The sequence below is a fragment of the Zea mays genome, chromosome 5 (genome assembly GCF_902167145.1).
Source record: "Zea mays cultivar B73 chromosome 5, Zm-B73-REFERENCE-NAM-5.0, whole genome shotgun sequence".
NCBI classification, from domain to species: Eukaryota; Viridiplantae; Streptophyta; class Magnoliopsida; order Poales; family Poaceae; genus Zea; species Zea mays.
This window is the reverse complement of record NC_050100.1, coordinates 167,673,131-167,691,565: the sequence shown is the minus strand read 5'-3', so window position 1 is coordinate 167,691,565 and position 18,435 is coordinate 167,673,131.

Genomic DNA, 18,435 nt, shown 5'->3' with positions numbered 1-18,435 from the left:
ATCGTGGGGACATCTGTGCCTTCTCTGGCGCGAGGGGAGTTGCAGCTATTTTGGAGAAGGCAGGGTGCGAACATGTTAAAACTTTGGCCCAGGCCGAAGCTGCCTTCTCTATTGACGATACGAAGGACCCCTCGGCCGAAGCAAGCTCAATAGGCGGAAAATTTTTCACTGATATCTGGGAAAATGGTGGCCGAGGAATGGCCCATGAAATAATGAAGAAGAGCGAAAAGATATTCATGACGCTCGAGAAGCAACAAAAGAAGTTGAAAGAGCTGCGGAACTCGAAAGACGAATAGGTATCACTTAATAACTTTTACCTTTGTTGTTTATTTTTGTGACTTCGAACTAATTTATGTCTTCTACCGCAGCTGAACCATCTCCTCCCCCAGAGCCATTCGACCCACTGGCCGATCCAGAGACAAAGAAAACAATAGAAATTATTAATATGGCCAAAGCTATTGTAGATGAAGTTGTTACCAAGCTGCTAACCAAAGCTGCGGAAAAAGTTCTGAAGGAAGAGTAGCTATTGTAAAAACATTTTCTGGAATGTTAATGTAACATTTGTTGAACTGTATTTGTAATATTCAGTGCTTATGGATTTGAATGTAATATATGAGTGGTTTGTAATTAATTCTTTGCGATGCATGAAACTTTTTATACATACCATTTTTTAGCCTACGGCGAAAAAACATCTTCCCTTCTTTTCATGCTTCGTAAAGAAGAGCCTTTATGTTTCGTAAAAATCATCCGAACTTTGTAAAACATCAATGCTTCGTAAAGAAAAGCTTTTTCCGCATCAGAACTTATGAAGCTGTGATTTTTAGCTTACTTTGTGCCTTGGCATCCTTTCATTTTTTGTAAAGCATTGCCCGAAGATCGGCCTTGTTTTCAATTGATATCATTGATGTGATACAATGTTTGATGTGATGCTATGATGTATGATGCGATGATATGATGCAAAGAATGATGCTAATGCATCGTGCAAATGAATGCCCAAACACACACATTCGAAGCTTCATCCACAACCTTCATTCCCTAAGGAATGACTGAAATCTCTTTGTCGTTTACTTTTTGGCTGCACCGTTTATTTTTCGGTGTAAGTTCTGCATTCCCTAAGGAACGTCTTTTGAACTTCTTCGCCTTCTATTTCGGCGGTATTCGCGTTGACTTTTCGTGCTTCGCCTTATATTTCGGTGGTATTTGGCTCTGCATTCCCTAAGGAACGACTTTTGAGCAGAAAACTTACGATGCGCTCCCTTAGGAACGACTTTTTGAAGCTTCAGCAAAGTTACACTGCGCTCTTTAAGAACGACTTTTTGTAGCTTCGGTGAAATTTTAATGTGATTTTTAGTTCTGCATTCTGGAAGGAATATCTCTTTGTAGCTTCGGCATTCTCGTAAGTCTGTGATGAAGGTATATTTCATTTTGACATAAACGAAGCTAGTACAGAGAATTAAAAAATAGCAAGAAAACTAGATTTACATTGATTGTTCCTTATTAAAAAGAAAACGACAGTGAATGTAAAATTGTGCCAAAGGTAGGATATCTCTCAATATATATGCCTTGATTCTAGCATAGTGTTGTTAACTGTGCAAGCTTCGGACCCCTCCCTGAAATCTCGCTGCTGATGGGTCTGTTGGCTCCCTTCTGGCTGCTGACCTCGTGAGTAGGTAGGCTATAGTGGCGGCGGAGGTGGGAGCTGTGGCCAAGAAACTTGCGGCTGACTAGCCGAAGCAACAGAAGCTGCGGGATGATTACCCACATATTCTGGTATGTAGGGTGAATGACACGAAGCAGTGTGCAGGACCTGCTTTGGCTGATTTTTCTGGGCTTCAGCTTCTGCAATTTCTTTTTGCTTTTGGATGGTGATTTGACACGTTCTTGTATTGTGGCCCTTGTCTTCACCACAAAATAGGCAGTAGATTTTCTTGGGCTGGTCCCCATATCTTCCTCCGAAGCCCCTGGCGCCTCTACCTCTTGGAGATGGCAGCCGGAAAGAGCTTTGTTGCTGTCCCGAAGCTTGCGAAAAATACTGCGACCTCTGCTATTGACTTTCTTTGTCACCACTTTGGATGGAGTTGTGAATTGACCTAACGTGCCTCGAGTGGATTCTTCCTCCGAAGCCCCTGGTCATTTCAGAGAACATGTATGCTTCCTCCCTTCTTTGGCGGAAGTCATTGTCAGCCCGAATATACTCATCCATCTTCTGAAGCAGCTTCTCCAGAGTCTGTGGGGGCTTTCTAGCGAAATATTGAGCAGTAGGTCCTGGACGAAGCCCCTTAATCATGGCTTCAACGACAATTTCATTGGGTACTGTAGGCGCTTGTGCTCTGAGATGCAAGAACCTTCGGACATATGCCTGGAGATATTCCTCATGATCTTGCGTGCACTGAAACAAGGCCTGAGCTGTGACTGGCTTCGTCTGGAAGCCTTGAAAACTTGTCACCAACATATCCTTGAGCTTCTGCCACGAAGTAATGGTTCCTGGCTGAAGAGAAGAATACCATGTTTGGGCCACATTCCGAACTGCCATGACGAAGGACTTGGCCATGACAGCTGCATTGCTTCCATATGAAGATATGGTTGCTTCATAACTCATCAAAAACTGCTTCGGGTCTGAATGCCCATCATACACGGGAAGCTGAGGTGGCTTGTATGATGGGGGCCATGGGATAGCCTACAGTTCTGCTGCCAAGGGAGAAGCATCATCAAAAGTAAAAGTATCATGATTAAAATCATCATACCATCCATCATTGTTGAACAAGCCTTCTTGATGAAGCTCCCTATGTTGGGGCCTTCGATCTTGTTCGTCTTGAACAAGATGGCGTACTTCTTCAGTGGCTTCGTCAATCTGCCTTTGAAGATCAGCTAGTCGAGCCATCTTCTCCTTCTTCATTTGCACTTGTTGATGGATTATCTCCATGTTTCTGATTTCTTGGTCCAACTCCTCCTCCTGGAGTGTTGGACTTAGTGGCCTTCCTCTTCTGGCTTCGGGCCTCTCAAAGAGAAAGCGTCTCCTGGTTCGAGTCCAGTGGCTACAGCGCGGCAGCCCCTGATGCCGAAGCTTTCTTCGGTGGCATGACGAAGGTCAGTGCTTGCCGAAGGTGGTCGAAAAAAGGTTCACCGATGGTGGGCACCAATGTTGGGGACTTGCTCTCAAATGCTATAAATTGATAACAAGGCAACATCAAAACAGGTTACTTGTTAATGCCCTTCGTCCTTCGAAGCATAATTTCCCCAAGGATATAATGATCTTCGGGCGAAGGTCATGAAGGACATACCTTCATCATCTCAACATACATATATGTATAAATATTAACAATGAATGAAGCATGTAAAGCATAAGGAACAATGTGAACAATAACATTATCATATATATTTCTCAGTATATAATCGTAAATTAATATAAGGACAATATTGAATTACATTTGGTACCTTCGGCTTGACAGAAAACAAAGGTACGAGCGTGACGCAAAAGTAGATGCCAAGTCAGCGTGAACAGTACGGGAGTACTGTTCATCTATTTATAGGCACGGGACGCAGCCCATGTGAAATTACACCCATGCCCTTTACATTTGCTAATGACTCTAAGGTAATCCATCGAGGTCTAAATAGCCTTTTCCCCTTTAAGTCGGTTCCCTTTCCTGTTGTCATGTCGAAGCTCCCTTGCACGTAGCTTCGGCGATGCGTCAACCTTCGTATTGTTCGTGCTTTTCACACTGTGGTTCTGATCTGAGTCCGAAGGTACCTGTTCATGTATTACACTCCGGAAACATTGTTAAATCATATTTTTGAGGACCTTCGGAAGACGAAGGCCCCCAACAGGTGCCAAAGGTAATAATTTCAACTATGAAAAGCACCAAGAAGGTTTGGATCCCGAAAGGGAAGTGAGTAGTCCGAAGGCCGACGGGAAATTTGGAGAGTTGGCAAAGTTGGGATGTATATCATGGGACACATCATATTGGATCAAGTTTATTGCCAAGTGCGTTAGTGAATATTTTGGACCCAAATTTGCCCACCCATGACTAAGGTAACTAAATTTATTATATTCCTTATTTTTAGATATGTGTATCTATTTTCTTGTATCTAGTTTTACCTTTCATGCCTAGTATTTTATTTGGTACTTACTTTAGATTAACAATGCATGCATACTAGGTAAATCACATGGTAGGATAACTCATTCTCAATTTATATTCTTGAGTAAACCTACATGGTTTAAAATGTTTAACTAAGCACGGCACATAGCTTATTTAACATCCCTAAGTAAATGACACTAATGCTTCAAAAGCTTATATCCTACAATTGGTATCATTTAACTTATATGTGCCAAAGCTCGGATTATGGATAATCTTCCCCTCTTGATATCAAATCAAAGTGCATGTCTCCTACAAGTATTCAAAACTTGTATGCACACTTTCAGGGGGAGATTACTCTATAATCCAAGACTTTGAGACTAATACCTCTTTTCAAGTCTATTTCATGTAGTAATCTCATTGTAAGGAAAATAAAGTCCTCGGAGAAAGACAACAAGCTTCCACTGCAAATCTACAAGAATTCTTATGTTTCACAAGCCTGCCATTGTCTTCAATTGGTCCGCAATTGACTTTCAATTGGTATCTTTGAGACTATATTTAGTATCATTTACATGTCTTCTCCAATATTTGATTAGACTATATTTCATATATTATACTTCCCATGTTGCTAAAATGCATATATTATTGACTCATATTTTGTTACCTATGCATAAGAGAAGTTAGTCTATTCAAATCATGTCTTGCACCTCTATTTCTCACATGCTTTTTCCTAAGTAGAAAATCTCTGTTAGGGGGAGTATTTCTTCGTCTCTAAAGGGGGAGAAATTTATTTCTAAAGGAGAACACTCATTTAGGGGGAGTAACAATTTAGTTCTTCAACTAGTATTAATTGACAAATCCTCTATGAGGGCAAGTCTTATTTGCTTCCTACATGTTTTTAATGTGTTCCTTTTCGGTGGTTGATGCCAAAGGGGGAGAAGTTTAGGGACCAAAGCAATGAAATTAGTATCAAACACAAACACCAAACACCACCAATTTAAATTTTTAATTCTTCAAAGTGTTTTGGTTCTTTGGTCTAAAAGAGGAAGTAAGTGAATTATGGAGTTAGGGGGAGGCTTAAGTCCATAATATCACATTGTGGGGACAATCATGCATCCTAGCAAGTAGATTGTGTATTTCACTCAAATGTTTGTTATAATTGCTTGCTTTGGTTGTGTTGTTATCAATCACAAAAAAGGGGGAGATTGTAAGGAAAATGGACCCCGGGCCATTTTGGTGTTTGATGATCAACATAACCTATGAACTAATGTGTTTGCTAGTGTTTGTGTTTGTAGTTCACAGGATGCTAAAGTTACTTGGACTAAGGCATTGAGGAAATCAACACCTCAAAAGAAGACATTATGAAGATCACAAGAGAAGATCAAAAAGTATCAAGCGAAGTCCAAGAAATGAAGAACTGTGTTGCCACAGGCGGACTGTCCGGTGCCACACGCCGGACTGTCCGGTGCCCCACGAATAGTAGCCATAACGGCTAGTTCCAGGTGGCACCATGGAGGGAAGACCACCGGATTGTCCGGTGTGAAGTCCGGACTGTCCGGTGCATAAAGCTTGCGCACCAACAATCACCTGCTTTGACAGACCTAACGGATAGGCGCACCGGACAAGGGCACCGGACGGTCCGGTGACCCCACCGGACTGTCTGGTGCACCACAGAAAGCAGCAGTTTTCCTCCAATGGCTAGTTTTGTTTTGGGGGCTATAAATACACCCCCAACCGACCATTTCCAGGTGTGGGAGCCCAAGCAACATACCAAGGCATATTGTAGACATTTCCAAGTGCTCAAACACCCAAGTGCTTAATAGAATCACTCGGTGATTAGCGTAGGTGCTTTGTGAAGTGCTTAGGTTAGTTAGACCGCATTAGCGCTTGCTCTAGGTGAATTCTAGTAAGTTGAGTGAGTTTAGACAAACCACATAACCCCTCGGCTCTTACGCGAGCCGTTGTAATTGTACCGAGTGGGGCGAGAGTCTTGCGAGACCGTGACAACCGCGTTTGTGTCACGGCCGCCATCATGTACCGGAGGGAACGAGGCCCTTGGCGTTTTGGCCGAAAGCTCGATAGTGGAGCCGGTGGGGAGCGTCCGAGAGGAGCCAGAAGCGGAGCACCACTTGCGTGTGGAGAAGGCCCGCAACTCTCTACGGAGTTACTCGACCGAGGTGCTTGGCCCTCGTGTGGGCTTCCCTTTGCGTAGGGGCACTAATGAGGATTAGTCGAGACCTTGCGCGGTTCCGGATACCTCGGTAAAAATACCGACGTCATCCATGAGAGTTTGCATCTCTACCTTCTCTTTAGCTTCCGCATTTACATTAAGCATTTAAGTTTTAATCTTGTCTTTCTAGTTAGATTGTTTAGATTGAAACTTAACTTTCGCGGTAGAGATAGCAACACTTAGACTAAACCTAGTTTGCACATTATGAATTGATTATTTGCATATGTTTTGATATAGGGATTTAATTGTGGCCTTGTTTAGTGAAAGTTTTAGAAGTCCTAATTCACCCCCTCTTAGGCGTCACCTGTTTCTTTCACGTTGTTGGGGCGAAGGCAAAGACGCCACCCTTCGCTCAATGCCTTCGCTAGACTCGCTGCACCAACGGAGACAAGACGACTGGCAGACTTGACCCTTCGTCCCACGCGTCGGAGGACGAAGGCCCATGACGAGGTCGTCCCATCGCGCGGCCTCGTCCAACATGGAGGCCCACGCGTGAACCGGCCCATTGTAACATGCCCTGCGCGGCCGCTACGCATTACGGGCCTAATTTGTAAAGGCTTCCCTGTAATTACAGTCTGTAACCTTGCTTTATGGGAATATTCCGGGGATAATCTGGGCGCCTGAGGGCACATGTGTCCTTAACTCAAGATGCTGGGCACTCAGGCACCTATAAATACCCCCCGCACAGTGCCCTTGAGAGGCTAAATTAACAGAGCTATTGTCATCTCGAGTTGAAACCTTGTTTACATCGCTTTTACTCCCCCGTTGGATCAACTTGCCCAGGAGAGCAAGTTCCAACATTTGGCGCCCACCGTGGGGTAGCGCATTCATGGCCCCTTCGCAGGTGACGAGGGGGGCAAAGGACATGAATCCCTCCATGATGGTCGGGAGCGCCAACAATTCCTCTTGCAGCCACTCGAGGAAGCGAAGGCCCGCCTCCCGGTCGGGCACCTCGAAGTCAGCAGTCCGCGCACCCAGCTCGCAGTATGAGTCCACGAGCTGTTTGCGCGTCCGCTCAACTTCCGAGCGCGTAGAGGCCTCGGCCCTCTCCATGCGGGCGTGCAGAGCGTTGAACCGCACCTCCCATTCCTCGGCGCGTTGGCTGGCGAGACTCCCCTCCGCCCGCGCCAATTTGGCCTCCGCCTGCGCCTTGGCGATGGCCTGGTTGGCCTCCCTCCTTTCCTCCACCAGCTAGCGTCGGAGGTCCATCCTCTCGCCCTCCAGGGCGGCCACCTTCTCCGCCAGCCTGCGGCTCTTGCTATCCGCAGCCGACTTCTCCCGAACGGCGTCCGCGTGCTGCGCCCGAAGTCTCTCGACTTCGACAGACACATCTGCAGTAAGGGCACCCAACGCCACACGGTCGGCGAAGTCGGCCGCCTAACAGACACACTTAAGACCACAATCTCCATGAAAGCGGCAAACACCGAAGTCTAGCTCAACTTACTTGACTTAGCTGCTGCGACAGCTGCTGCGACGCCTCCCTCAGCCGGCGGGACATGACGCCCACTTCGTCCTTGACAGCAGTGGCCGCCGAAATCTCGCCGCTAGCGCTGAAAGCGCCACCCTTCACCCCACGCACCGCGGTTGATGCCGTGCTTGCCACCGCAGGCGGGACAACAACCAGTTGCCCCTCGCCCGACCCTGCAATGTATCATCGGTCAAAAAAAATGCTTACCAACGAGATAGTCGTCCACGCTAATATTCGTGCCGAAGTCAGCAACGCGCTTCCCCGGCGAAGGTAGCTCCCGGACCTTCGCAGCCCCGTCCGGGGCAGACTTGGTTCCGCTAGCGCCGACCGCCTTCGCGCTCTCTGGGACCTTGCTGGATCCAGGCGCGGCCGGCTTCGCAGCCAGCGTCGGCTGGCTACCGCCGGGGGCGGCAGCCTTCGCACTCCCCCGCGCTCTCTTCGCTTCACGCCCATCGGGGAGCCTGATGACCGCCCGACGCTTCTGTGCAGCATCCTGGCGATCCTTTTTCATCACTGCCGACACAACAGCAACAATATTCTGTCTGTAAGGAAACACTTTCAAGTCACGAGCCATGCGAGACGTAAAGAAGTCTTCGCCAGCCGCGCGGGGGATAGGAACGTTCTTGGGCCAGCGACCCTCGGTAACCTCCAGCATCCGCGCCGAAGACTCCCGGAGCTCGGGCGAAGACATCCTTCCCCCGGGGGCCGCGCATGTCCCCATCAACTCCACAGCAAAACTATCGGAGACCCCCAGTTCTCCCACCGCAGTACCTAGCTTCCTCTTCTTAGTGGCTGGGGCGGCCTCCAGCGCGGGGTCGTCTTCAGTCACAGCCGCTGGTTTTTTCCCACGGCGGTCGACAACGTCTTCCCCGGGATAACCGCCATACGGCAAACAATTCAACTCGAAGACCCTATTCAAGCGGTCGTTGGATCCACGTATATCCCAGCTCCACTGCGCCTCCGTCTTCGCCACGTAGCGCCCAACAATTTGCACCACCCCATCCTCCGCCTCACGCACAACCGCGGCAGGATCCCGCCCTCGCACATCCAAAGCAAAAAGCGGACTTCGCACTTTCCGCCCACCCAGGGAGGGCATCTCGCGAGGGCATACTTCGCCCAGCGACCATCCATGCGCTAAGGGCCACACCCCATACCCTATGAATTCCTCAACTAGATCACGCCCACTACTCGTATGGGCAGCAATCCGAAGGGCCCTTTCATTCTCATCATCCTCCGCCACTTCAAATGGCGGGTACGCCACATAATAATGGGAGCACATAATGGCAGCAGGGAGCCCTGGATGATCTTTGACCTCAGCCTCTGAAACATAGAACCAGTCGTCCCACTAGTTGCCCCACTTGTTTCGGGCACAGGGGACCAGCTCCACAACTTCCATCGAAGTCTTCCCGGACTTCGGTGTGAACGTGCACGATCCGAATTGCGCAATTTTATGTCCAATCTTTCTCTTCTGCTAGTGCAAACAGTATTGCTTGGCGAAGACTTCCACCGAAGGCTGACCGCCATACGACGTCGTTGCCCAGACATACTTCGCCAATGCCACCACGGCGTTCGGTGTCAGCTGATGAACCTGGACTTCGAACTTCTGCAGAACCTCCGACACAAAACGATGCGCAGGCATACGAAGTCCGACGATGAAAAATGCCTAAAAAACAACCAATTCGCCCTAGGGCTCGGGAACCTCCTCTGCCCCCGGCACACGCCCAACCCTGCCGCCAAAATACCCCAATTGTTGCATATCTTGCACGCGGACCAACGACATCCGCGAAACACCAAATTCCACTGTATCACCCGGTTGTAATTCCGCCGCCGCCATAGTGCCCGAGAGATCTTCGGAAGACACCTCGGCCGTCGGCGTGGTCGCAGCAGACGAGGAGGAAGACGGCATGGCTACGTACCGTCGACGGTGGCGCGCGGTCTGCTTCACGTGGGCCAGTTCTCTAACGAACAAGAGCAAGGAGGGCAGACGAGCAAGCGAGCAGTTTGAAAAAGGGAGGTTAGGGTTTTCGCGGCGCACAGAAAGGTGAATTTCAATCTGCTCCGCCCCCACCCCCTTTTTATACACAGGGCGCGACGCTTCGGGAAACCCGCAATCCACCAGTACAGCGTCAATCAACGGTCATGTCAAAAACCCCCGTGGAACCACTTCGAGCGAGGGCAGCGTCTCCACCATCTAGCGACGCCTTCGGCACCAGATGACTTAGTCGAACTGGTCCCTCGGAGGGCAAATGTTGGGGCGAAGGCGAAGACGCCACCCTTCGCTCGATGCCTTCGCTAGACTCGCTCCACCAACGGAGACAAGACGACTGGCAGACTTGACCCTTCGTCCCACGCGTCGGAGGACGAAGGCCCATGACGAGGTCGTCCCATCGCACGGCCTCGTCTAACATGGAGGCCCACGCGTGAACCGACCCATTGTAACAGGCCCTGCGCGGCCGCTACGCATTATGGGCCTAATTTGTAAAGGCTTCCCTGTAATTACAGTCTGTAATCCTGCTTTATGGGAATATTTCGGGGATAATCTGGGCGTCTGAGGGCACATGCGTCCTTAACTCAAGATGTTGGGCACTCAGGCACCTATAAATACCCCCGCACAGTGCCCTTGAGAGGCTAGATTAACAGAGCTATTGCCATCTCGAGTTGAAACCTTGTTTACATCGCTTTTACTCCCCCGTTGGATCAACTTGCCTAGGAGAGCAAGTTCCAACACACGTCCAACAAAATCATGAGTGAGAAACTCATCATTACTCGCAGTGGGGATAGTTCCAACCTAGTCAAAGATGAGTTCATGGTGTCACTAGGTCCGTAAATGTCACTGTGCAGATCAACTCAACGAGTAGTCACATGATCGCTATCTAAAAACCTAAGTCGCGACCCGTGTAGGTTTTTCAGTTGAGCAAGGTTTCAAAGACACTGCTCTCCCCACCGTCGACGTTGTTGGGGACTTGTTCTCAAATGCTATGAATTAAGAACAAGGCAACATAAAATGTTAAATGTTAATGTCCTTCGTCCAACGAAGCATTATTCCCTTGGGGATTAATGGACCTTGGACGAAGGTTGATGACAATACGATTACGAAGGTTAAATCTTCGTAATTGAATTTTAATAGATTGTATAAGATAACATAAAATATAGAGTATCAAAGGTAAATGAATCATAAACGAACCATATTATATCTACTCAGTATATTTAATCATTGAATACAGTTATACCTCTGCCTTGGCAAAGATTGGTTCCCGAATGATGCGATTGCCAATACAGGAATGCGTGAACAGTAAAGGAATATTGTTCACTATTTATAGGCACAGGACACAGCCTGTGGGGAATTACAATTATGCCCCTTATAAGGGATTACAACAGCGACCCAAACATTTATGGACTAAAAGGTCATTCTACTTTTAAGTCGGTTTGTAATTCCGAAGCTTCATGAAGAGGATCCTTCGGTCATCTCATGCGGACAGCTTCAGCCGAAGCTGCTTCTTCCTACAAGACCTTCGGCGACGAAGCATAGTCCCAACAGTAGCCCCTTTCGCGGCGCTAGATCGTTTTTCGTAACGAGCTTGATCCGTGAAAAAAGTCTCTTAAGCTTCGGGAAGCCGAAGGTCCAAAAAACACCTTCCCTGAGCTCGTTGTCGAGAAACGATTCAGTTTCCGAGCGCGTAGCGGTCCCACCTTGTAGAGCTACTGTTTGGTCTCTGCGGTCCACCGCGCAGCGAGTGCAAGCGGCTGTCCGCCTGGTGTAAAAATCCTGGTGATTCACCTTCTTACCTGCATCACTATATAAACAGACGAGTAGGTGTGAAGTTACCACAGCATTCATTGCTATTTGCACTGTTTTGCTGCCAAAATTTTTAACCATAGCCGAAGCTTGACTCTCAGAATCAAACGAAGCTCCAGTTTGAAGCCTACTTCGTCAGAAGAAAAAGCTTCGGAAGAAAAAGCATTTAGTTCCCAAAAAATTCAGAGTTAAATGGCCAGAGTGCGTTCTATCGCTAGGGTTGAGCGTGAGGGAGGCGAAGCTGAAGGATCGGAGACTGTTCCCATCTCCGAAGCGATGCAACGATCCGGACTGGTAACCCCGGAAGAAATCCCCACTGCTGAGACAGAACAGGCGACTGCCGAAGCGGAAGAAGGAAACATTGAGGAAACTGATTCCGAAGATGATTATCGTATTGCCATGCCAAGTAAGCCCAGCCACTTGGACTTCGGAAAGTCGACTGTTTCAAAGGCTGATCTCTCCAAGATGGTGAAGTCGGGTTATTTCAGTGAAAGTCAGAAGAAGCTACTACGCTTCGGGGGGGAAGAAACTACCCCGAAGCCAGAGAAGGATGAAATAGTCATTTTCAAGAGCTTTCTAAAGGCTGGGTTGAGATTCCCCTTGCATGGGATTATTGCAGATGTATTGAAGAGGTTTGGGATCTACTTTCATCAGCTGACTCCTAACGCTATCGTTAGGCTTAGCGTCTATATCTGGGCCCTCCGAAGCCAGGCGGTGGAGCCGTTTGCCGACAGCTTTTGTCGAGTTCATGAGCTGCATTATCAGACGAAGGCTAGAAAAGATGGATTGCATGATAACTTTGGTTGCTATAATTTTGCCTATCGGAAAACCACAAAGTTTCCTGTCATCAGCTATCGAAGCAAGTGGCCGGCAGGCTGGAAATCGGAATGGTTCTACGTCAAGGTTGATGACGACAAGGAGAAGCTTGTGCAGAGTCCGCCTGAACTAATCTTCGGAGAAACCCGACCTCATTGCAACATGACACCAGAAGGTCCAACCCAAAAAGCGTTGGCTGAGTTTAAAATTATTTCAGAGCATATCAGCACAAGAGACCTGGTTCAAGAGTTTTTGGCTTTCAGGGTTTTTCCTACCTTAAAAGAATGGGAAATGCCGAAGCTAGAGGGGGAGAAGAAAGAAGGGGAACTTGTGCGGTTACCTTACTATTACAAGTTTAAGAAATATTTTAAAACACCTTGCCAAGAGTGGCTGGACACAATTGAAATAATGTGTAATGAAATACTCGGTAATTACTCCAAAAAAGAGGATCAGTTGATGACTGCGGCCTTCGGTACCCGTCCGAAGCGAAGACTGAATCGAGTGCTGGACGCCCTGGGTTTTGAATACCCTGACTACGAAAATCTGAATAAAGATGTCGAAGGCCGGAAAAGGAAAAGGGTAGCCGAAGCTTTAAATGAAGATGAGAAAGAACCACCAAAAAAGAAGAATATTCCGAAGAAGAGGAAAGTATCATCTCCGAAGCAAAAAGTATCCGACAAAGAGGAGACTCCCGCATCACGCTCTGCCACTGACGTGGAAGAGATTTTGAAGGTAATGACTGAATCCCTGCCTGCGAAGCTAAGTCCATTGGGGCCTCAACTGACAAAGTTTTTTCAGAAGGAAAAGGAGCCCGAAAAAACGAAGAAAACAACTAAAACAAAGAGACAAAGAATCATCGCAGTGACAGAAGTCATTGACAAGACACCACCGAGAGCTTCAGCTCAGAAGATACCAGCGGCTGAGGAAATAACAAATATTGAAGTCACACCTTCGGAGGTCGCGGCTACCGAAGCTACCTCAACTGAAGATTTGAATTTGGCAAGCACAATCGAACACATCGACAAAATGCTGCTAAACATGGCCACAGAAGAAGCCACTACTGTCGCCGAAGAGGCCATGGCCGCAGTGTCTGAGAAAGAAAAGGAAATTGCTGACGAAGCTTCAGAGGACGAAGCCTTCATGTTTCAAAATTTAGTTGGACAAGAATTATCAAAAACCGAAATAGAAGAGCTTAAAGAATATGCCAAATCTTGCGGATATAAACCAGGAGCACTCCTCTTCGGGGGTATTGACGATGAAAAATTAGACTGTATCCGGGATCAAACTGGAGCTAAGGTTATCGGTACTCTATCAAAGAGTATCGGTTTTCCGAAGCTGGAAACGGACATTAGCCGCTACCGACGACAACATATCGTTGGTAGTTTATTTTATTCCAATTTCAAGGTGAACTACTTTTCCCTTGACTTTTATTGTTTTTAATAATGAAGACATGTCTAACGAAGGTTGTTTACATGCAGAGTATGCTGTTGAGCAAGGCTTTGAAAATGCAGCAAGATCTAGAAGACAAAAAACACGAGGTTATAATTGAAAATTTAGAGAGCAAAATAAAAGAGCAATCAGCTACTATTGAAAAGAAAAACTTCGAGCTTCAGACAACTGAAAGCTTATTGGCAGAAGCCGAAGCTAAAGTAGCAGAATTGGATACGAAGCTTCTCTGCCAATCTGAACAGTTTGAAAAAGAAAAGCAAGAACTTAATACGAAACTTGAAGCCGAAGTCCAACAAAATTCAGATTTGAAAAAATTATTGGCAAGCCTTCAAGACAAATGTTTGGAGTTTAGCAATAAATGTATTCAATGACTGAGAAAAATCTTCCACTCAGTCGGGGCCAGCAGTGGGAAGTTCACCCCGTCAACTGAAGATTTACCAAAGACCTTCGAACATATTGAGGGTGAAATTGATGAGCTTGACGAAGTTATAGCCGGGCACGGTGACTTCTGTGCCTGGGTAGCTTCTCGGGGCACTGCTGCAGCTTTTCTGAAAGCTGGCTGCGACCATGGAAAAATTGTTAATAGGCCCAATTTCACTCTATCACCATCAATTTTAGATGATATTCCTGACCTCGCCCGAAGCATTTCTAATAGATTTGTAAAGATGATATGGACAAAAGGCGGGCGAGAAAAGGCTGGAGACGAAGCTCGGAGTCATCTTGAACCAGTAAGAAATCATGCCTTGTGCTTACCTTTTCCTTCAAGCTTGGTTTTGACCCACGACAACTTAATTCATGTAGGATGACGAAGCCGAGACCGATGCTTAAAGAGTATGACGCCGAAGCTGAGGCCTCATGAAGATCAGTAGGAGTAGACTGTAGACAAACTCAAGAAACTTTTGAAATAACTTTTGTAAATATGACTAAACTGTTCTTAATGAATTCTGTTCATACCTTGTAATATGCTCTTACCCTTCCATTAATGTATGAGAGACGCTTTGATGTGGACGAAATTATCTTTTTGAGCCGAAGGCGAAAAAACACCTTCCCTTCTCTTCGTACACAGCGAAGCATAAAAAACAACTTTTCCTTTTTTCCGAAGCTCTTCTTTTCGTACACGACGAAGTACAAAAGACAGTTTTTTTCCTTTTTGCCGAAGCAACAACTTATGCTATGATGATGGTTATCCTACATATGCCTGGATGAATGTTTATGAATGCAAATGTTATGATGTAATGTGATGTGCAAATGAATGTCCAAACACATATCCGAAGCCATAATCACAACCGTTATTTCCTTAGAAACAATCACATATCAGCGCTGACTTTTCGCTGTAAGCCTCCTTAGGAGCTTCTTCGTCTTTTACTTCAGCGGAATCAGCGTTGACTTTTCGCTGTAAGCTCTGCATTCCCTTAGGAACGTCTTTGGAGCTTCTTCGCCTTTTACTTTCAGCGGAATCAGCGTTTATTTTTCGCTGTAAGCTCTGCATTCCCTTAGGAACGTCTTTGAAGCTTCTTCGCCTTTTACTTTCGGCGGAATCAGCGTTTATTTTTCGCTGTAAGCTCTGCATTCCCTTAGGAACGACTTTGGAGCTTCTTCCCTGTTTCTTTCCGGCACTCGATGGTGCGTTCTCAGCTTTTACATTTACATCTTTGGGGGATTTTGCTCTTATAGAGCTAAAAAAGGAAATTACATGTGATGGCCCCATTAAAAACCTTTCTCCCCCTTCAGAAAGGAAAAGGGTGCCATGAAAGAAAAAATATAAAATATAAAAAATTACATCAAGTTATACATAATATCGCCGAAGCTCATCCGCATTCCAAGATCTAGGAATGTCGTTGCCGTCCATATCCTTCAATCTGTATGAACCGGGTCTTGACGAAGATACTACCAAAAAAGGTCCCTCCCATTTCAACTGCAACTTGCCCACTGTATCTGGGTTAGCCACTCTCCGAAGCACCAAATGTCCTGGCTCAATATTCTTTAGCCGAACCTTTCTATCACGCCATTTGATTGTTTCGGCTTGATATTTATTGATGTTCTCCACAGCTTGAAGCCTGATCCCTTCTATAGCATCTTTTTCCACAAAATGATCAGCTTCAGGATCTGATTCTGCCGAAGCTACTACTCTTATTGATCCAGTTTTAGCTTCTTCCGGGGTTATTGCTTCGTCACCAAACAATAATTTGAATGGAGTAAAGCCTGTTGACCTTGATGTTGTTGTGTTGTGGCTCCATACCACTTTGATTAATTGATCTGGCCACTTTCCCCTGGGTTGATTGAAGATTAACTTCATTATTCCTGTCATTATGATGCCATTGGCTCTTTCAACGAGTCCATTTGACTCCGGATGCCTGACTGATGCAAAATGGATCTTCGTGCCAATTTGATCACAGAATTCTCTGAAAGCTTCGGAGTCGAACTGTGTTCCATTATCTACAGTGATGGCCTTTGGTACTCCGAAATGACAAACAATATTCTGCCAGAAAAACTTTTGAATGGTGGCCGAAGTTATTGTGGCTAAAGGCTTTGCCTCAATCCATTTAGAAAAATATTCCACAGCCACTACAACATATCTTAAGTTTCCTTGGGCCGGTGGTAACGGACCTAACAAGTCAAGGCCCCACCTTTGCAATGGCCAGATGGGTTGTATCAGCTGAGTTAGAGACGAAGGTTGTTTTTGATCTCTTGCACATTTCTGACAACCTTCGCACTTTTGAACTAATTCTGCTGCATCTGAAGCTGCCTTCGGCCAATAAAACCCTTGACGGAAAACTTTTCCAAGTAACGGCCTAGATCCAATGTGAGATCCACACAGGCCTGCATGTATTTCTTTCATCAATTCTATGCCTTCGGCTCTAGATAAACACTTGAGTAATGGAGCACAAACTTCATGCTTGTACAACTCCCCTTCTATCATGACATATGGACGAGCTCTTGCCTCTATCCTCCTGTTGTAAGTTTCGTCATCTGAAAGGAAATTACCCTGAAGGTAAGAGATAATCTCAGTTCTCCAGTCTTCACTATAAACAGGAGATATATTGAGGACTGCTCTTTCAAGAAGTTCCACTGAAGGTGCTTTTATTGTTTCGAAGAACACATCCGAAGGTAAGGGCAGCCCCTGTGCTGCTGACTTAGCTAGCAAATCAACATGCTCATTTTGTCCTCGAGGGATATTTTTGACAGAAAATCCTTCGAAGGAAGCTTCAATCCTTCGGACCGTGTCTAGATATTTTTCAAGCTTCGGATCTTTAGCCTTACAACTCTTGTCGATATGACCCAAAACAACCTGGGAATCAGTTTTAAGAATGGCCCTTCTGATTCCCATTGCTTTTAACTTCCGAAGGCCCAAAAGCAGGGCTTCGTACTCAGTAATATTGTTAGTACAACTAAAATCGAGTCTTGTTGCATAACAAGTTTTAACTTTGGATGGTGAGACAAACACAGCGGCTCCTCCTGCTCCGAAGGTTCCCCAAGACCCATCGCAAAACACTGTCCATACTTCGGCATCTTTATTTGTTTCTTCATCCTGAGCCCCTGGCGTCCAGTCAGCAATGAAATCTGCCAACGCTTGAGACTGGATCGAAGATCTATGCACATAATCAATGCAAAATTCATTGAGCTCTGCAGCCCATTTTCCAATTCGTCCAGTAGCTTCTCTATTTCTCATAATATCCTTCAACGGTTGTGAAGAAGGAACAACAATATTGTATGCTTGAAAGTAATGCCGAAGCTTCCTGGATGCCATCAAAACAGCATATAACACCTTCTCCAATTTTGTATAGTTTTTCTTTGACATACTAAGAACTTCAGATACAAAATACACTGGGACCTGCTTCTTGACTTGGCCATCAAGCTTCTCCTGGACAAGTGCTGCACTTACCGCTGAATGCGAAGCTGCCACATATAATAACAAAGGAGCCCCTGGCGTTGGTGGAGTTAATGTTGTTAAATCTATCAAATATTGCTTCAGTTCCTCGAAGGCTTTTTGTTGGCTTGGTCCCCATTGAAAGACTTCGGCTGATTTCAGCACTTCGAAGAATGGTAAATTTCTCTCTGTTGATCTGGATATGAATCTATTGAGAGATGCCAGCCTCCCTATCAATCTTTGGGGCCCCTTTTTGTAGTTGGTGGCTCCATTCGAAGTATAGCTTCAATTTTACTTGGATTAGCTTCAATTCCCTTTGTTGAAACCAAGCATCCAAGAAATTTCCCCTTCTTTACTCCGAAGACACATTTTTCTGGATTCAACTTTAGACCAGCTTGTCTAAAACTGGCGAAGGTCTCCTGCAAATCAGCAATGTGATTTTCCTGTTTCGTGCTTTTTACAATGATATCATCAACATAAGTTAGCACATTTCTGTCTATCTGAGACTGGAGAACCTTCGCAGTCATTCTGCTAAAACTTCCTCCAGCGTTCTTGAGCCCCTCAGGCATCCGAAGGTAACAATATGTTCCACTAGGGGTTATGAAAATGGTCTTCGGCTCATCCTCCTTCTTCATCCAAATTTGATGATAGCCTGAATAACAATCGAGAAAACTCATAAGCTCTGACGAAGCTGCTGCATCAACTAAGGAGTCTATCCTTGGCAATGGTAATTCG